This window comes from Ixodes scapularis, unplaced genomic scaffold (genome assembly GCF_016920785.2).
Source record: "Ixodes scapularis isolate PalLabHiFi unplaced genomic scaffold, ASM1692078v2 PGA_scaffold10__122_contigs__length_95168666, whole genome shotgun sequence".
NCBI lineage: Eukaryota > Metazoa > Arthropoda > Arachnida > Ixodida > Ixodidae > Ixodes > Ixodes scapularis.
In genome coordinates, this window is record NW_024609836.1 from 36,435,674 (window position 1) to 36,457,085 (window position 21,412).

The following is a 21,412-nucleotide window of genomic DNA, read 5'->3' on the forward strand; positions in this document are numbered from 1 at the left end:
CCTTCATCCTTCTACGCTACTCCTTATTTTGTACCTCTTCAATCGCGTCTGGCAAGAGGGTAGATTCCCACTGGCATGGAAGGTAGCCACAGTCATACCACTTCTGAAACCCGGGAAGGACGCTTCGTCCGCATCTAGCTACCGCCCAATTGCCCTCACCAGTTGCCTAAGCAAGACATTTGAACGCATCATAAATAAAAGGCTCATGTACTTCTTAGAAAAACAAAACATTTTAGATAAATATCAGTGTGGTTTCCGTTCCTGCCATTCCACTGTTGACCACTTGGTGCGTCTTGAAACCACAATTCGTGAGGCTTTTGTTAATAAACAACACTGCGTATCAGTGTTTTTCGACTTGGAGAAGGCATACGATACAGCATGGCGCTATGGAATCCTTCGTGACTTGTATGAAGTAGGGGTACGTGGCAGGTTGCTTGCTATCATAAAGAGCTATTTATCTGAGCGAACCTTTTTTGTGAAGTTGGGCACTGCTCTCTCCAGAGAATTTGTTCAGGAGGCTGGAGTTCCGCAAGGCGGTGTCTTGAGTGTTACTCTCTTTATAGTCAAGATGAACTCAATAGCCCGGTCTATACCTTCATGTGTGCAATATTCTCTTTATGTGGACGATCTCCAGATATCCGTTTCATCATGCAATCTTTCCATTTGTGAACGTAGACTCCAAGTTGCAGTCAACAACCTCTTGAAGTGGGCAGACGAAAATGGTTTTAGGTTTTCTCCTGATAAGACTGTGTGTGTCTGCTACTCTCGGAGAAGGGGAATCTCCATAGAGCCTTCCTTACGAATGCACCAGACTCCCATCCCGGTAAAAAAGGAGCATAAGTTTCTGGGTCTTATTTTCGACCGTCAACTGTCCTTCATATCTCACATAAAGAATCTGAAGATAAAATGTCAGAAATCACTGAACCTCCTTAAAGTTCTGCCCCACAAGACATGGGGCTCTGATCGTCTATGTCTTTTACAAATTTATCGTTCTGTGATTCGCTCACGTCTGGACTACGGTAGCTTTGTATACGGATCTGCTAGGCAATCAGCTCTTAAGGCACTAGACCCCATCCATCATCAGGGACTTCGTTTAGCACTTGGAGCCTTCAGAACGTCGCCTGCGCTCAGTCTCTATGCTGAAGGAAATGAGATGTCCCTTGACAGACGGCGTTTCTCCCTAGGGTTTATGTATTCGTTAAGGATACGTTCAGTCGCTCAGCATCCAGCCCGGGAGGTTGTGGAGAGCACTAGATACCAGAAGACATTCGAAAACAAGCCTAGCATTATCCCTCCATTCGTGATGAGAAACAGAAATTTGGCAGAATCTATTGGGATAGACAGTAAGCTCCCAGTTGATACAGTTGCAAGGATGGTGGCTCCATGGGATTTTAACTGCATACGTTGTGATTTTTCATTAACAAAGTTCAATAAGAAGGATACCCCAACTGAGGTCATGCGACAAGAATTTTTCGAACTCCACAAGGAACACAATTCTCATTCCCACTACTACACAGACGGCACAAAAACTGAATCATTTGTTGGCTGTGCCATGATTGGCCCTTCAGTAAGAAGTGTTCGTAGGCTTAATTCGTCCGCTACTGTTTTCACTGCTGAACTGCATGGCCTTCTGCTTGCAGTAGATCACATCATCCAAACAAGTAACTCTCAGTCAGTTGTATATACAGATTCGCTGAGTGCTTTACGGGCTCTGACATCGCTTGAAACCCCAAAGAATGCCCTCGTTCTTTTATTACAAAACAAAATAATAACGGCAACCAGGAAAGGATGTAATGTTCTATTCTGCTGGGTACCGAGCCATGTTGGAATCCCAGGGAACGAAGAGGCAGATCGTGCTGCGGGCACTTCTGGCTCCCGTGCTGTAGACATTAGGAGCATCCCGTACAGAGATTACTGTGCCCTAATTAAACACCATGTTAAAGCCCAGTGGCAAGCAGAATGGAGCCTACAGGTGTCAAACAAACTGCACATGATAAAGCCTTTTCTTAGTGAGTGGCAGAGTGCTAGGCACAGAGACAGGTTTTATGAGGTAGTCCTTTGTCGACTACGCATAGGACACACGCGGCTCACGCACGGACACCTCTTACGTGGGGAGGACCCTCCTGGATGTGAACATTGCCAGGAACCGCTGAGTGTCTCACATATCCTTCTAGAATGTCCTGCGTATGAAGAAAAACGCCTCCACTACTTTTTCCAACTGTACAAAGAGCATGTTCCTTTACACCTATGTGTGTTACTTGGAAATGAGCCACTACTCCCACCCACCCAGGTTTTTAAGTTTTTAAAAAGCGTTGATATTTTACACAAATTGTAGCATTATTTATAATGTATGGTCTTACTCTTATTTTATACATTTTGCAAATTACCAGCTACTAAAGCTCTTTCTTCTCCAAAATCCTCTTCTGCAATAGTATCATTTCTTGGCGCATCATAGCCTTAGCTGCTTTTGCGCCACAAAACCCCAATCTACTACTACTAATAGTACTGTTTTCAAGCAGTTTTTACAACAGTCATGTACATCACCCCACCACCCCTTTGTATCACCCGCAGTTCATCAGGTTATCCGAGCATGCAATATGTGGAGACAAGGGGGAATTTATGAGGTTCAACCTCACAGTTTTTGGCACCAGGCTTGCAAGCACTTCCCCGCTGTTGTTGAAGTTCCACTGCTGCAGAACCTCAGCAAAAGATAGGAAGTATTCTTCTTAACTGTTATTTGGCTACCACATCAGATCCTTGATTGATTTTTGTCTATATGCATTTGGACTCGTCCCCGCGCATGGGAGGCAACCATCCTTTTGGTGTGGGACAGACTGTGTGGGCGCGCAGTTTAGGCCTATGCTGGATTCCTGAAATTGTCTGCTCACTTGATGGTATACGAATGACAACAGTAGGCACCTCAAGAGGACAGCACCAACACCAGGCAGATCAGCTCTGGACACAGCTTCCCCACAAGTGGGCCAGCCTACCTGTAGTAGTTTTTTGACGGAGAGGCAACAATGTTGGAGGTTCGGTGGTTCAATCATCAGGCTGCTCCTTGGCAGCAGGAGACATCCAAAAAGCGCTGGTAGAGCGGCCAGGTGATGGGGTACCCTGATGGGAGACGAGTAGTGGCGGGGTTCACAGTCAGCGCGAACCCTGCCAACGACAAAGCAGAGGTGATTGACTTTTAGGTTTAGATTTCATTAATTATAGAGCAGAACATCAGAACTGAAGAACAAGAATGGCAAAGAGGTGCAAGCTCGGACTCGAAATTGCACTCGTAATAGTGCAAATAGTGTCTGTGACAATGTAACAAACTAGTAAAAGCCAATTATTAGATTCTCCTTTCCTTAATTTTTTTTAAACAAAACCCCAAGAAAGACATTAAGGGGGTACAGAATCAAAACTTGGAACATTTCCAGAACACTTCGAAATAAGTGAAATATGATCCACGATATCTGTAAATGATAATGGCACGCTTGTATTTTCAGCAGATGGCTATATTTTTTGTTCCAACCGACAGATTCTGGCGAGCGCTTCAAAAACAGCCATCGAGTCGGCACGCAAATCTCGGGATATTTACCCGTAACGTCACGCTCGCAACGTCACGGGCCCATACGAGGCCAAGGGTATAGTAATTACGATCGCCGTCACTAGGTGGCGCCAGCTTTATCGTCAGCGCGTTACAATTCTGACAAGTCGGAATGCCCGAGGTACGGTGTACTAGACCTGATACGTGCGCCAAGCGTCGCTCGCTCCCGCACGCCCCCATCGGACACGCCACACCGTGGTGTAGCTCCTGATGGGCCCGTGACGTGAGACATTCCAACAAAGCTCAGACCTCAACTACCAGGTGGTATTAGGACATTTTTTTATTTGTTTTAAAATTGCTTTTCTTGCATTTATAGACGAAAGACTGCTGTTTGTGAGCTGCTGTCATGAAGCAGACCATGTCTACACAAAGAAGTCGCTAAAATGTTGCTTCCGTACCTCATTAAAGCAGAACGAAAAACTACTGCTCTCCCATTCTTAATATTTTTTTTAACAGTAGCTATAGGAAGACTACAATAATAAAAATACCAGAACACAACACTTATCTTCTAATACACACAAGTGATCAATGAGAAATGATATTGGAAAAACTTCATATCCGAGGAAAGTTTGTCATAATTGAGATAGTCGCAATCAGAGAAAAATGTTGACTTAATGGCAGCTGTTGTGGTCACAGGCATTTATGATAAAAACGTTTTCTTAGAAGAAAAATCGAAAGAGAAACAATTAATTTCACAGCACTGCGATTCACCGAAAGCACCCGTCTAGAACGGAGGAGATGCTAGTTCGTCCGCGTACGGGCAGCCATCGATAAAGCTTCGTGTCGCATGCTGGTGCACGCTCGTTCTTCAGCATATGGTTTAGAGCGAAGAGGCCAATGAAGACAGCGGCCGTATTGTAAACACCAACTTCTTGGGAGGCCGGAGCTGGGTGGCCATCCTGCGCACTGACTATACTCCATTCACCCCTAAGCTGAAACTGTGGTGAAAGCTACGTCTTCAATGGACCAGTTATACATCCCTCTTTTGCCACGTGATCACACTCCCACTCATATCCATAGACCGAGGACTGGGTCAGGTGATGAAAGGGAGGCGGCTGATTAGTTCGGCGGGAAAGCAGTTCCCATTGCAGTCTCAGCTCAGAGCCGTGTTTAGAGAGTGTTTGGTCAGTGCTAGGGGCAAGCAGAGCCTGGGCATGCACCAGAAGCAGAAAGTGGGCTTGACATTCTCTCTTGACCAACCAGAAGCCTAAAAGAATCGCTAGCGGTAGTAGCGAGAAACTGTTTTAACCATAGGTATATGTTGGTGCATGGTTTTAATAAGCACGTAAGTGTGAAATGTAGTGACCCTTCATGGTTTAAAATAGGGTGCACAGGATGTTACAATCATGATCATGCAGAAAGCTGTAAGAAACAAATGTGCCGCTCAACTCTGTTTTGCTCGGGGAGTGTGTGACCGCTCAGACGGTAGATTGCCGGCCTTCGGCGCACGGATTATGTCGATCATTCCGCCAGTCGCACTCTTTCACCATAATTTTGGATGACGTGATTGAAACATCACATGTACCACATTTTCAGTCACCGAGAGTTACTCCGACGCACTTATGAATTTTGTTTCTCGCAACCACCGCCAGGGTATTATTTCCGGCTTCTGATTGGCCACATTCGAATTTGTGAAGACGCCCTAGGGTGAACGGAGTATAGGGCAGCGTGTCTTAATGCAATGAAATTTCGTAAAGTCCAAAACCGGGTACAGCGGAACGACCGGCCAAGGGGAAAAGATCAGACGGTTTGAAAGGCGTGTCTTGCAAGGCAGACTGGTAAACTGAACAATCACGGGCGTTGGAACACTGTGAAGAACATCAGGGGCTTATTTACTGTCCTAAAAGAACTGAAGGAACACAAGTGTTGGAACACTGCAAAGAACCTCGGAAGCTTATATATTGCCTTAAAAAAAAAATGAAAAAACTGAACGAGCACGAGCGCAAGAACGTTGTGAAAAACCGCGGGGGCTCTTTTTGTGCCCAGAAAAGAGTTAAACAGTCGAAAAAACGGGACGGGCCGACAGGCTCGGCCAACGCACCAAAATATAGCGGTAGCTGACGCGCCGAAATATAGTGGTAGCTGACGCACCAAAATGTAGTGATCCTCTGGTGGAGAGGCGACGATGATGGAGGTTCGACGATCCGGCTGTTACTTGGCAGCAGGAGACATCCAGGAAGGGCCGGTAGAGCGGCAGCGCTATGGGGTGTCCTGATAGGTGACGAGGCAGAGGCGATTGACCTTTAGATTTAGGTTTAATAAATCATAGAGCAGAACATCAAACTAGAAGAACGCAAACGGTGAAAGAGGCGAAAGTTCGGGCTCGCGCTGGCGCTTGTAAAAGCACAAATAGCGCTCGTGACGACACAACAATCTCGTAAAAGCCAATTACTACGCTGCTACTGAATCTCAACCTGCTACTGAGTTGGAAAGTTCGCGCACTACATACGTACAGCCAGGAGATACAACCACGACGGGTGCAGCTCAGACATTCAACCAGTCCGAGATTGATGAAAACAGTACGGGCGACACAGTCACATACCTCTGAGCATGTTTACCCTGCCGATCCTCGGTCCCAGTGTTCAATGGTTCAACACGATCAGATATACAACTAATCATTTTTTTTAAATATTCTTTGCAATAAAATAGGTCAGAAAGATATCCTCACCTCAGTTCAGCAAACACCCACGCCGCTTGTTGTTGTTATGGTGCCACAGCTACACGCTACACCCCACCACGGTCCACGGCTGTCCAGACCAGTGTTGCTGCGCGCGCTGACAAAATGTTTATTCCACCAATTTACGCGAATTGCACAACATATGTGATCTTGGCGGATCTTAAAAGATCACGAAAGCTAAGGAAGCATATCATTTATAGTCTTCCAGTAGTTATCCAAGTTACTAATATTATTTACGACTGCCTGCACGTGAATATCGGATTCGAAAGTGAATACCACCCTGTCGTCACCTGCAGAAAGGCGGTCATTCCACAGCGGTTTGGGGTCGTAACTCGCCTTTTGGGGTAGTCAAAGCCTCCAAAGCGCCATTTGACCACCCAGGGTAGTCATTTTTTCTTAGAGTGTAGAGTCAACAAAAATGTGTACCCGCGGCCAGGCATTAAACCTTGGCTTTTTGCGTGGAAGGCAAGCGCGATAACCGTAAGGCCACGAGCGCTCTGGCTAACTGGTCAGCCGCGCGCGCGGCATTACTCCCCCCTTTAAAAAAGCACATCGTCCCGATGCAGCACAAAACTAAAACACAAATCCACAACAAAAGGACAGCAGAATCGCGAGCCACAGTCACTCTTTGATGGGATTCCAAAGTTCTATCATTCGTAATACGGCTTGAGCCGGATGACAAGATCATCGAATGCCTCGGGTCGAGGCATTGGATGATCATGTAGGGTCCGAAATGGCATTTCAGAATCTTCTCGCTGAGTGTGCGGCGCTGTATAGGTGTCCACACCCATACCCGGTCTCCGGGTTGACAGTAAACGTCCCGGCGACAAAGGTTATACCGGCGTGCGTCGACTCGCTGTTGCTCTTGAATCCTGATTCTTGCCACACTTTAAGAAAAAATGGAGGAAAAAGATAGCAAGGGCGCGTCTTCCTCCCTTCTACTGACGCGCCCCCAAGCGGACACGAGAAGAAGAGAGGCACGAGACGTTTTTCTCCTTCTCCAGGCAAACGGGAGAAAGCTTTCGCCCTCCCGACTCATCTTCTTTCGGTTTCGTTTTTCGAGCACATCGCGCACGTTGTTTAATAAATTAATGTTGAGTTTATTGAGCTTCAGCGGTAGCGAAGGCCGCCTGTTATTCCGTCTTCTAGTCCAAACGTGCAGAACATTTCGGTTGCATTGACGTTTTTACCACTAATTTTATCAAACAAGCAAACGAAGCCGCTAGAAACAGCTAAGTTCCGGAGCAGTGCCAGCAGCGCTACATGCACTCGGTAAGGCGGCCGTCTTCGATTTGCGGGACACACGCGGGATTACAGTAGCGAAACCACGAGGGAATGTGTCGACGTTTTCGACGTTACGGAAATCGCAGGAACTGCGTCCAAGGCAGGCAGGTTTTCCTGCCGGCTGCCTGGGTTCCTTCCGTGCTGAGTTCGGTTCTGTTGTCCCGTGCCGAGTGCCAACCGGCGTTCAACGTTATTCTGTATATCTGTGTGTCAGCAACATCGTCAACGTGGTTCTGTATTTCTGCGTGTCAGCAACATCGTGATGGCAGTGTTATGGGTTCAGAACAGAAGACTGGAATCATCGCCGATGGTACTGTGTGTTCGCGTATGGTGTAACAACAAGATGAGATGACGTAAACTGTCGGGCATTGATGCCGCTGGTCGGGCCATGATCGGAGGGGACGGGGTGTCGCAGGATGACATTCCGCTTCACATTAAAGAGTTTAAGACCACTTGAGGTATTAGGTGCAGTCGATCGACGTGTGGATAGTCATGTTGGAACGCTGGTCTGAACGGTAAGCTCCTATCGTACAGTGGCCAATGTGACTGTCGGTCACCGAGAGCGATTGCGCTTTGGGGAAAACTGAACAGTACGAAATTATGACGGAAAGTAGGTACGTTTACAATTGAAGTTTAGCATTAAAAAAAACAGGTAAAATAAAAAAAACGCTATCCATTATTTTATTGCTTATTCTACGGTTCCTGTAGAAACTGCCCTCCAAGTGGCGCGCTGGGATGAGCGCTAGAAGTTTTCGAGCTCGCAACGGCGTAGCGGCGTAGCTCTGTACGCTTAACACCTGCCGCAAGCCGCGGCTTTCACTGCATTCGAATAAGCTGATCAAAAAGCGATTTCTCTGCCCGTGAAGCTTCACTTCCAGCTGTGTGAATATCCGCTCTACAAAGATTAATTCAAGACGGCAATTGCAGCCGTGCGCGAACAGCTCAAATAGAAAAACAAACACTACAATAGAAATACTGGCTACGAAGGGCTGTGCGGGAAAACAAACTCATGGCTTGGAATCACATTGGAGCGGCTCGATTTATTGGCTTTCAAATAATTACGGCATGATCGAGCGTTTTCTTTTTAGTAAGAGATTCATCCCCTGGGCCATTAAAAATAGTCTCAATTGCTGGAAAAAAATGAACATGCTCGAAATATTTTTATTGCTTAGGGAGTCACCGAAAATTCCGTACGTTCCAAACGACCAGTATAAAAGACGGAAACGCAGAGCTCGGGAGTAGTGATCGGGTTAGTGTGCTGTTGTATTGATGTTTGCATGTGTATGCGCTCAATATAAGTTCACCTGATGCTTGTAGCAGGGGGGGGGGGGGGGGGGAAGGAGGGAAAGGGAACGCGGCGCAAAGCGGAGGCTGCCATATTAAAACCGCTTACGTTGCCAGCATAGGTTTTGCAGTGGAGAAGTTGCTGCCAAATACGGCGGACTAAGTTTTACTTTCTTTTCGTTTTGGAAAGAGAATGTATTGTTGTGTTATATAAGCCCTCCTGCATACAGACAACGAAGTTTAATTATATTTGTCTTGTTTACTCGGCTTGAAACCCTAAAAACAGGTTTTGGCAACTTATTGCTTCCATCATTTTGGAGTACGCAAGGCAGTTATCTCGCTGTTCTGGTTTCGGTTACGAAAGCAAGGCAAAACGCTCGTAGTTCCCGCCCTCTGTACACTTTGGACACCTTCCACACTTTGACACCGGATAACTGGATGAACAAGGATTTAGATTTGCTTCAGAGGTCACTTTCGCCGCTTCCTCACCGTCGAGCAGCCGGGTCAGCTGACGGCAAGCCGCGGATGAAAGGCTTGAGCATCAACAGCCTAGAGCCACTACAACAGCCCAAGTGCACTCACGATGCGGGCGACGCGGGCTTCTGTCAATCCAGGGGCAGACCCAAGGGGGAGGCGGGAGGCGACGGGGGCGGCCGCCTACCCTCCAAACAATCGACCCCCCCCCCCCCCCCCCCCACAGCCCCTGCCCCCTTCTTGGAGGGCGATTTGACATGGGTGGATCCCCCGAAATAAAACCAACTCCCGTCCTGCCAGGTGGTAGGAAGCTCGGTACTCAAGGACGAGGGTTCGAAATAGGGTAGGCCGCACCCTAGCAGGCGCACACACTTGGAGAACCACACCGTCCGCGGCGGCGGTTTCAAAGCACGGCTTAGAAGTTAGAACCAAAAGTCGGCGCAGCGGCGCAGATCTAGGGGCCGTCGGCGCAGTGTGGTTCTGCGGCGGTTAAAACAAAAGGCGCAACCGGAGTCCTGTTTATCTTGCTTTAGAGTTTAGATTTTCCCTCCCCCCTCCAAAAAAAAAAAAAAACAAGAAAAAAAAAAAACGGAGTTCTGGATCCGCCCCTGGGTCAACACGTAGCCCAGCACAAACTGTGAACGTTCCAGCTCTTCGTCATGACACGCTGTTGCAGAAAGCAGGGTAAAGTACAACTACACGTACCACCGAATCAAATGCACTGTTATCGTAAACATTGGCTTGTGATTGCGCCTTTGTAGATCATCTTATTCGTTTTGCTGGAGAGGCGCAACCGACGGGCATAACAAAATCGTTTGCGTATTCCGCATACCTCGCAAAACCACTTACCCAGTAACCTTGCGAAAAGCGCGAAACACGGAATCCGCACCGCCCCGACTTAGCAGTCTTTTACCTGCTTTAGAGCAGTTTGTACCTGCTAGTAGGCATGTCTACTGAAACTGCAACTTGAAACTAGGGGCAATGCCAGAGAGAAGAGACAAAGTTGGGAAAGCATGCTCGCTCTCTCCAATTTCTGAACTCTCAAGTGATTGTACCATAATAAATTCACCAACATCTCTTTCCAAAATGAAGAAAAAACGCTATGTTCACTACGTAAAAAATGGTCTCAGTTCATGCATCCGTAGGCAGGTAGGAAACGTTGCCCCAATTTATTCACACCGCATGACGAGCGCAACAAATTCACACGAGATTTACAAGAAAATATCAGTGGTGACTTATGTTTCTCTGAAATTCTGTATAAATATATATATATATAACCGGTAGTTTGCAGGACCGAATCATCAACTCGGGCGGTGTGCGCCGCTGTGCAAACGCCAACACGAAGCATAAAAACGGCAGGTCTAGGTCAAGAATCCGTAGTCCATTGTTCAATTAAAACGACGTAATTTTGTTGAAAACGCCCGCAGCTTTTTACTTACGGTATGCGTCGAGAATCTTCCACATTTTGAAACGGAACGAAGGAAGATTTACTTTTAAAAGCGCTCGCTGCGTCCTCCCGGACCAGTTGGACCGGATCAGCTGACGACGACGGAACTGAACCCGTTGAATTTCAACGCCACAATAACCAATTTGCGCTTCGTGTTAGTATGGGATTCTACCTCCAAGCACCGCACGACACACCACGAACGTTTCAACTCTTTGTCGCATCGCCGTGTTGCACCAAACCTATCTCTATGCACCAAACAGAACAAGATCGCCGAAGTCAACGGAGCGCTGTCGTGAACCTTGGCTTGTGGTTGCGCACTCGTGGACCCTGTGAGTCCCTTCGCTTTCAAAGCACGCACGGCGATTACGAATGATACTTTCCGTCTTCCGGGACCATCAGAGGGGCACTTCTCCGGTCACGTCTTCGCTACATGTGCTGGCAAACCGCGTCAAACGTGGTCAAACCGAAGCGCCGAAGCAATACCGGCGCCATGTTGAAACTTGAACGTGCGTTGTTGCTAGATTTTCTCCGACCAAACAAAAACAACGAAAGCAAACCGGCTCTAGCTTCCAGCGTACATCGGCGTTGCGCCGTGGCCAGATTTTCTCCGTCAGCTCTAACTTAAAGACGACCTACAGATGCAGCAACACTGGTCTCAAGTTTTAACATGGCGGCCCTCACGGAGCGCCGTAAATTCTGAGGAGGATGCATTGGAAGCGGCGGCACCTTCCCCCCCCCTGGCTTGTAGTGTGCGTAACGTGTCTACATGTATAAGAGGTTTCCGAAGAGAAGGAAACGGAATTGTGGCGTAAGAAAATAATTTTTTTTTTGTAAAACATGAATTGGGCGGTACCTAGCGCCACCTAGCCTAGCTACTTGTGATTACTCTGCTTCACCCTGCCATCTGGTGGCAAGCGATTTAACATCATTTTACGCTACGCGGCTACGCCGTAATTTCTTGTTACCGTGCTGAGGTAAGCCAAGAGGTTGCTTCGGATTTGCTTTTTTTTTTTTAGAGCGGCTTTTGGTTTTGCGGGCGAATGGTTTTTACTCTTCCGTGATGTGCGGTTGACGCAACAGCTGACGAAGGAATTGTGGCTCGAGGAATAGCAAAGGTAAGACATAAAGTGCGCGAACTTGGTGTCGGTTGTCTCCGTTGAACATCGCAGTGCTGACGATGAGAAGACTGAGTGCTTTCGAAACCTAAGTTTCTTTACCTGCAGGGGTAAAGAAACTTGCTTCTCTCGCTCCGTACAATAGACTTAGTGTTCTCTCTAAGCCTTATCGAGCTCGACTTGCTCGATTCGTGGCCGCCATAATGAGATGCAGTCGACGGAGGAACTTTTGCTCCCCTGCTTAAGGGACGAAAGTTTCTCCCTTTCTGAAGGAACATATGTATCAAGAGCGTTCCTCCCTTTAGGGAGGACTATACTGACCTTTTTTTCTAAGAGTGCAGTTGACGAGCTTACTCCGTGCGTTGAGAGATCATTTGAGCTTCCTTGTTGCCATCGTCGGTTGGCACGTGAGGCAGCATAGCGTCGAGCATCGTGGTAACCGTCCGGCCGTGTACCAGTTGAAACCGTGTCATTCCTGTGGTTTCTTGAACCGCTGTGTTGTATGCAATTGTAACGTACAGCAGCATCTCGTCTCACGTCTTTGCTCGACGTCAGCGTACATGGAGATCATGTCGGCGATCGTCTTGTTGAGCCGCTCCGTTAGCCCGTTGGTCTGCGGATGATAAGCAGTGTTTCGTCGATGGCTGCCTTGGCTCAGCCGAAGGACCTCTTGAGTCAGCTGTGCCAGGAAAGATGACCCTCGACCTGGGATAAAAACATCAGATGGGTCGTGTCGAAGGAGAATGGACTCGATGAAAAATTTTGCGACTTCCACTGCTGTTATTGATGGAAGGGCTTTTGTCTCGGCGTATCGTGCAAGATAATCTTTCGCGACGATAATCACCAATTCCCTTGCGTCGATGTTCGAAACGGTCCAAGTAAATCCATTCCGACCAGCTGGGAGGGCGTAGTCGGGGCAGATGTCGACTGCATAAGTCCTGCTGGCTTGGTCGGAGGCTTCTTACGTTGTTGGCACTCATGGCACAACCGTGTGTACAAATGGACGCTTTTCGTGAGTCTCGGCCGTTGTAGTTGTCACGATTCTGGACGAGCGTCCTGCTGTAGCCATGATGTCCACTCGTATGGTCGTCGTGGCATGTTTGAAAGATTCCTTCTCGCAGGCTAGCAGGAGCAGCCAGCAGCCAGGCAAGGTTGCTAGTTCCGACGTTCTCCTTGAAGGGCACGCCTCGCCGCAGAAAAATGCTTGACAAGTCTCGGGCCAAGACTTGCGGAGCTGAACTTCCTTGACCTTCAAGGCCGTCGATCACGGCGTGAAGTTCCGGGTCGTCTCGTTGAAGTGTCAGTATCTGTAACTGCGCCGAGAAAACAGGCGTCATCTTCGTCGTCGGTGATGTCGGGAGGAGATTCGAGCGGGGGCCCTAGACAAACAGTCGGCGTTATTATGCTTGCGGCCAGACTCATGCTCAATGGTTACGTCGAATTCCTGCAGTTGATGACCCTAGCGAGTGAGGCGTCGCGACGGGTCCTTGAGGTTGGCGTGCCAACAGCAACGTTCTACGTGGTCCATGACAACGCAAATTGGGATCCCGTACAGATATGGGCGGCACTTGCTTAACGCCCAAAGGACAGCAAGACATTCCTTGTTGGTCGTTGAATAATTTTGCACTGCCTTGAGCAGTCCTTGGCTTGCATAAGCGATCACCCTTTCTGCTCCGTCTTGTCTTTGGACGAGTACCGCGCCGAGTCCAGTGTTGCCGGCGTCCGTGTGAACTTCCGTTTCCACTGATTGATCAAAGTGTGCGAGGATAGGGGGCAACTGGAGTCTATCCTTCAGTTTGTTGAACACTCGTTCTCGCTCCTCCCCCCATTGGAAGTTCATGTTGTCCTTCGTTAGATGCGCGAGCGGTGCAGAAATCTTGGCAAAATCGCTACCGAAATGTCTGTAGTAAGCGCACAGCCCAAGAAATCTCCAAACGGCTTTCTTGTCTTATGGCTTCGCAAATTCAGCGATAGCGGCTGTTTTTGCATGGTCAGGGCTTACACCCGGAGCACTCACGACATGGCCGAGAAATATGAGCTTGCCGTAAGCGAACCGACATTTTGACGGCTTTAGTGTCGGTCCAGGAGTCTGGAGAGCCTGTAGCATGGCTCGCAGACGTCTCAAGTGCTCGTCCAATTCGCTTGCGAATACCATGACGCCATCGAGGTAGACGATATAGCTTTGCCACTTGAAGCCTGATTGGAGTTTTTCCGTCTGCTGGGCCGTGGAGTTCAACATCAGCTTCAGTAGTTTCTGCGTCTTGTCCGGCAGTGGTCCAAGGTCAGGGGGTTGTCCTCGGAGACGCTGACTCGCCCGGGGCCCTGTCTCTTCTACAAATGGTCGCCTTGAAGTTGGGCTTGCCGAACGGGTCCTCGCAGGGGTTCGCTGAAGACACATAAGGTGCTACCCCGCATGTCTACCAGAATGTCACGGTTGGTGACCAAAAGAACCAAAAATAAACAGGACGGAGAAACTTTAATGGAGTGAACTTGTCCCCCCCAAAAAAAAGGTGTAAACGAACAGGCGTTGTAAGCGAGAGACGGTGTTGGCGAAGAAAAAGAATCTGGCGCTAGCGTTAGACCGTCTGCAGCTTGCCACGTGGAGCTCCTTCTTTACATCTGTGGGCTTCTAGAACAATCGACGTAGGAGTTTTGGCGTGTAAAATATTCTAACCTCGAACCAGCAACACAGTTATTGAATTAACCAGAACATCACATTACAGAGTCAACTAAAATGTGTACCCACGGGCAGGCATCGAACATTGTCTTTTTGCGTGGAAGGCAAGTGCGATAACCGTTAGGCCATGAGCGAGCTTTTTTTTTATTTCTTTATTGCAGGAGGATTGCAAAAACGGTCATGTCACTTTAAAAAAAATGCTCTGCAAGACTTATTGCAGGGTACATTAAAATCCTCGCATTTCGAGGAGCGGTTTACAAATGTCTAGCCACTCGGGTTTCGTTTTACGGTTTGAAAAACACTTTCCACTTACATAACAAGGCTGAAAAAATAATGATACACTTCTTTCACACTGGGGTCGGCATGACGGACCGCCATGCGCGACCTCTAAACACTGCACAAACCCAACAACATAATCATATCAAAAGGTATGCCATCATAGTTACTCACATTCAAGAAACGTATGACTGATTGGCTAATGCACAGTCTTTTCTTCAACGTGCGCTGGAGCACATCCCGAAAAAATACCGCATCCCAGCAAAAAATAAAAACGTGCTGGATGGTCTCAGGTTTCTTACACAAAATGCACTCTACCCGACCACGAAACATCAATACCCTTACCTTCAAGCCACACCTTAACGGGCAGTGCATTGGAATGCAGTTTAAAAAAGAACGTTATAACGGAGGGGGGAACGCACATATTCTTCACTCGCTTGAGCACATCTTGGTCCCCGCTACAGACTACAGTTCTATACAACGGGTCTGGAAACAAACTTATCAATAAATCTCGTGTAAGCGTTTTCTTGCTAACAGCGGACAAATACTCAAAAGAAAAATGGGCTGACAAAAATAACACCGCGTCTACCACCTCCTTTTAGAATCCCACTAGTCTCTTAAGTTCGCCGCCATGGGACGAAACAAGAAAAGATGGCAAATGAGGAGACAATTCGGTTTGTATAAACGTACGTATGAAAGGATGCTCTTGTTCTCGTAGAAAAAAAGAATCGGGACACAATCTGTTTGCAAAACAAATGCGAGAGACCGAGACCACCGTGACGAATCCGATGGAAAAGTTTGTCTCTCCTCATCGGCTCCCACTTTGAATTCCAAATAAACGTGGCAAAAACACGGTGAAATTTCTGCACATTCAAGCGAGCACAATGAATGGCCTGCATCACGTACCATAATTTTGCAATGAGAAAAATATTACATACTGTCGCTCTGGCAAATATGGGCAGCTCACGCTGCTTCCAACGGGAAGCGCGCCTGTCCAGGTCGGCGGCGACTCCCGACCAATAGGATTTGCTTTGCCTATAACATTTTAGTGGCACACCGAGGTAAGTGCACGGCACACGGTCCCAACACACCCCTTCAAACAAGGGGTTGTGGCCCACTCTCCGTGCCAAAACCCACGGCACTTGCTCAAATTTATGGCTGTCCCTGTAGCCTCACAGAAATTTCTTGCCAACGTCACAGCCGCGCTAATACTTGGTTTATCGCCACAAAAAACCGCGACATCATCTGCATAGCTCATGGCTTTTATCTCCTCATTTTCCATCCCAAACCCGTGACATTGCTTGCTGTTCTGAACACTTAAACAAAAAAGTTCCAAATAGAGGTTAAACAATAACGGCGACGAGAGACATCTTTGTCTTACGGATGTTCGCACACGTATCGGTTCAGTCAACTCCCTGCTCACAATGAGCCTAGTGGTACACTCTTGGTACGCCATTTTAACCCCGTCCAAAATACGCTCGCCCACATTCACGTGCTTTAAAACACCAAAGAGGACATCGTGCTTAACTCGATCGAAAGCCTTATCTAGGTCCAGTTGAAGCATGGCAAGTTGGCCCATGCCATCGTCACATGCCTCCAAAACAGTTCGGGCAACGTGCACATTCGTCAAAATAGATCGACCCTGCATTCCACAGGTCTGATGATGTCCAGTGAGCTGGCAGGCAACACTCTGGAACCTCCGCGCTAGGATTTCAGCAAAAATCTTGTAATCTACATTACACAGAGTTATCGGGCGGAAACCAGTGACTTGACGTAGTTTCGCAACGTCATCGCTTTTGGGAATTAACACAGTGTACGTACGTACGTGAAAAAGACGGCGGCAGTACTTTCCTTTCGCATGCTTTACAAATGACTTCTAAAAAAGCAGGGTGATTCCGCTTTTGTATTTCTTATACAATTCGGCGCATAGCCCGTCCGGTCCTGGCGTTTTCGAGCTCGGCAAATCGTCTATTGCTCTCTCGACCTCTTGAAGAGTGATCGGCTCTGTGAGATTTTCCTTCTCCTCTTCCGTTAGTTGCGGCAGGGACTCTAGAAGGTTTCCACACATAGGGTCCTGCCTTCTTTTAACTTGGGTTTCAAAAACGTGCCTATAGTGTGCGACAAAAGCCTGCTCAATACTACTTGGGCTTGTGTTAATCACTCCGTTGTACTCGATTTCGCCAATTTCGTTGCCAAGCGCGAACCTTTTCTCATCCGCCAAAGACCGTTTAGTAGGCTGCTCTCCCATCAAGTACTTCTCTGATCAAGCCCGAACTATGGCTCCGCGGTAACGCTCTTGATGAAGATGCGCCAGGCGTTCCTTAACTTTTTCCAAATCTTTAAGAGCTGTCCCGGGTCGCTCACACTCAGCTCTTGACAGAGCTTGCAAATCTTCGATTAAGCCACGTTCGTCGGAACGTGCCTCGTACGCTAAAATCGACGACCTTTCGATAGCAAGCATCTTCACTTCCTGTTTGATGAGCTGCCATGTCTCGAATATATCGCCCCCTGCGGTTTAAAACAAAACGTTTTGAAGACGTTATCTACCGCTGCAAAAAAAAAACTTTCATCATCAAGCAGTTTTGTGTTAAGCTTCCACAGCTTCCAGTTAAACTTGGCCTTCGCCGGCGTTTTTTCGCTAATCGTTGTCGAAATTATGCAATGATAAAAAAAAACAAAAAAACACTGGTGTGACGCGATACTTTCTTAACATTGCTGCCGCGGAGGCCGATACGTATACTCTATCTAGGCACGCATGAGACGACGCTTGGAAATGGGTGAAACGAATCTCGCTCGTCCTATTCGTCACCGTTCCGGCGTCAACCAAGTCAAAGTCTTCAACCAGTTCGCTTAAAACTTGCACACTCTTGTCACTGTTCCGCCTCAGGGGCGTTCTGTCTGCTGCCCTTACAACGCAGTTAAAATCGCCCAACAACACAATCTTATCACATTCTAGAAAACGACGTAAGCCAATAAAAAAGAAAACACGGTCCTTAACCGTACTATGCGCAGACACACAAACAATTCGCCGCTGAAAAGACGCCAAGGAAAAATCGCACATGATGAACCGCCCTTCCGTGTCGGTGGTTACAGCTAACTCCGACAAGGGCAGGGACTTTTTAAGAAAAAGAAAACATCCGGCAGAAAAACCAACCGCGTGGGTGACACAAACTTCGTACGACTGCAGAAAAGGCCTAAGCGCACTAGCAACCTGTTCCTCCTCAGCCATTTTAGTTTCTTGCACCGCTAAGAAATCGGGTTTCTCTTTAAACAGCAAACGCTGCAATTGGTATTGTTTTTTCCTCGCGCTCAAACCTCGAACATTTAGCGATGCGACCGTTATTGCTGGTTGGAACGTACAAATCATGGGTTTTGCTGTAGCACTTGCCTTGGCATTCGGACGTCAGTCTTTGAAACCAGGCGTCAGCCGCCTTACTTGCTGTTGAGTCGCCTCCGGTCATCTGGGTTTAAGGTGGGCGTGGGCTCGAAACGCCCCTTTGTCCTCTCCATCCAAGGGTTGGGCCTGCGTGTCATGACCGGCGTCGATGGAAGGTTCTCGTCGAGACCACGCTTGATGGACTCGGTGATTTCGTCCATAGTGTCGTGACCTTCGGAAGGCGCCTTCTCAAAAGTCGTGGGGGAGGCCTCTCGCGGGGCTACGCTCTTCTCCATTGGCGATGCCGTGGGAGGGGGTGCCGCGCTGTCTGGTTTAGGAAAGCCACCAGCCACCTCCTTCTTGTTGTCCTTTACAGGCGAGACTTCAGTCGAGCCGTCCGCTCCAACAGGATGACTGCAGGGCTCACCAGACGGTGGTGCTTCGTCTTGTTGTCCCTGAGCGGAACGCTCGGTCTTTCGACATCCATGGTTAGGGGCGAAAGGTCTTTCGCCGCCGCTCCACCAGTTACTCGGGCGTAAGTCTTTACGCACTGCGCCTTCTCGTGGCCGAAATGTGAGCACACCGAGCACTTAGGCACGCGGCAGTCGCGCCTGATGTGCCCGGCACACTTACAGCGGAGGCAGACCGGCGCCCTTCCTGGGATTACGATAAAGACTTTCGCCCTCTGAAGCCGCAGCTGATGAGGCATTCCGTCGGGCGTGACGCCGCTCTTCAGCGTCATGCGTGCCACCCGGCTAGTCGACTCGATGCCCTCGAATCCCTCGATGCGCCACTTCTCACGTGCGACTTATATAACCTTGCCGTAGGGTTCCAAAAACTTGCTCACCCCGTCGCCACAATCTCGGACAGGACGGCGCACCGCTTCAGTTCTTGCCGGAAATCTTCAATACGATAGGGGCGGCCTCTCAAATCGCAGTGCAAAAGTACTGAATTTAAAGTCGTTGCACCTATTGGGATGGGAGGCAACACCACGTTGTAGTCCTGGGCAGATGATGCCGCAGCAAAAGTTGTAGTACCGCGGCCAGCTGGGGTCGTTGTCGCAGCTCCGTTGGAGCCAGCCATCCTGCGACCGTTCTCGGCGAGTGCCAGAAGCAGAATCCTGCCATGAGCGCGCTGCCTGCTTGGTCAGCTGCGCGCGCGGAAATATTCTGACAAATTTGTAAAAAATAAATAAAGCGAATATCTTTGAAGTACCTGTACCTGTATTTAAGTACATTTTTAAGTGAGCGCCTAGGTACCTTTCCGTATGAGTAAATGAAATTGTATCTTAGGTACTTTTTTGAAGTAACTTTTACAACCCTGCACAGGTCCATAGAGAGGTTACAAATCAATGCAGAGAAGTGTGGTAGTACCACACGACTACATTTACAAATCTTAGATGGAATCTGAAGAATGATCTCACAGGCACTTTCATTGGTCAAGCATTTACAGCACCCTAGTGAAAATATCTGCATAGCTAGCATTGATGAACACTTTCGTTACGTCCTGTGAGAGTGCAGGCATATGTAAACAAGATAGCTACAACGCTGTGTTAGCGTACCTCTCGTTTCTGGTACTCCGTCTTCTTCGACATGCCTATAGGTAGCTCGCATTTCACTAGTCAAGGCCCCCCTCTCCCCCCCCCCCCCCAAAAAAAAATGTAAATTGTAATGGCCTAGTAAACGATTCCGTGACATCAAACAGTGCAACGAACCGTGGCATTGCGAAATTTACACGAAAGGCGCAGGCGCAGGGTCTTACCTGTGAGAAGAGCTCCAGATTCGCCAGCGACAACCAGCTGTGGTTATTCATATCGGACAGCAAGTGGCCAAACTTCTCACGGACATGGCTCATGACCAGGTTTGCAATACTGGAGATGGTTGGTGAGTGCCGACCAAACACCCTCTCGAGGTCGAAGAGCCGGTTGGGGTAGGCGAGACGCCGCAGCATGATGCACAGTGCTTCATCACCCGGCACAATTACACCTTGCGCCGAGGGGAAAGACTCGGTCACCTCCAACGCCGACAGAAGGGCACCCAGGGGGGCTTTTTCAAAGTGAACTGCCTTCGGAAATCTTCGTCCCTCATGTGGGGGATGTCAAGCAGCGCGTGCCTTGAGCTAAAATCGCTGCGCTTCTTCGCATTTCTTAAACAAATTAAATCTTCTGTTTCTCGCCATTTTAAGGGAGACAGCAGGAGTCGTCTCTGCAACGTACTTCGCCGCTTCATCTCTTGGTTGTTTGAACCTGCGGCAACGCGGAGAGGGACGAAGAAAAGACAACAAGCGTGGCAGCGATCAGCTTCGGCTTGCCTTGCCTCCGAAAGCATCACACCTGGCCAGCTAGCTATCCCAGGTTTTCTAACTCACTTTTTTTTTTCCAAATATAATTGCTGATTACAATAAGTGCGCGTTTATTTGTAAAAGGACAGCTTTGCATACAGAAAGGATAAACTAGAGTATTTGCATTGAAATGTTTCGTCTAACTAGTACCACGAACGTCCGCTTTCGGGGCTGCGTAGGTCGCTGTTCCGTACGCTGTAGCTGCGCTAGGCTATGTGGTGAGCGGAAAACGGTCTACTAAAACTCGACTTGGAAGCTCCGCTCTGGACCCCTGCATAGCGGGCCGCGCATGCGCAGTTTGACGTGCTTAGAGCGATACGGGTGGGACCTTTCAAACGTGATATCATTTACCAGAGAAGCGAAATCCACAGCTGGCCCGCAGGCCGCACCACACGCGAAACTAGGTCCGGTCTCTGCAGGTAGAAGCAGGCATTCGGAATTGCCAACGGCTAATGCGTCATCGGTCAAACCACGTGATCATGCTTGTGCCGTTAGCCGCGCACAGCGAGCGGAGTCAAGCGTTAAACAGCCTACGGTTGATTGGTCCGGCTAGGGAGCCTTCATGTGCGCTTTGCTAGGGTTAGGGTGCCTTCATGTGCTCTTCGCATAAAGTGATGCCAACTGCCTGTTTCCTTTTCCCACACCCTCTTCTACCGCCATTTTTTTCCTCTCATTGTTTCCCCGTGCGCCGGAAAGTGTCCTTTGTGTCCATCGGTCCTCCCATCCAAGGGGGAAAATGCTAATCCTCCCTCCGTGGGTTCCACAACGCTGCTCGGAACTTGTGAGATAAGGTGATTGTTTCCGGCAGTGTTATAAGCCCCACGGATTATCGGCGAGAACCAAAATGGCTGCTGGTTTGTCGGCGAG

The 21,412-nt window shown here is 48.5% G+C and overlaps 1 pseudogene; it reads right to left on the reverse strand.

The window, feature by feature from the left end:
* Positions 1 to 19,822: 19,822 nt before the first annotated feature.
* LOC115325923 lies at positions 19,823 to 20,433 on the reverse strand (annotated as a pseudogene).
* Positions 20,434 to 21,412: the final 979 nt, after the last annotated feature.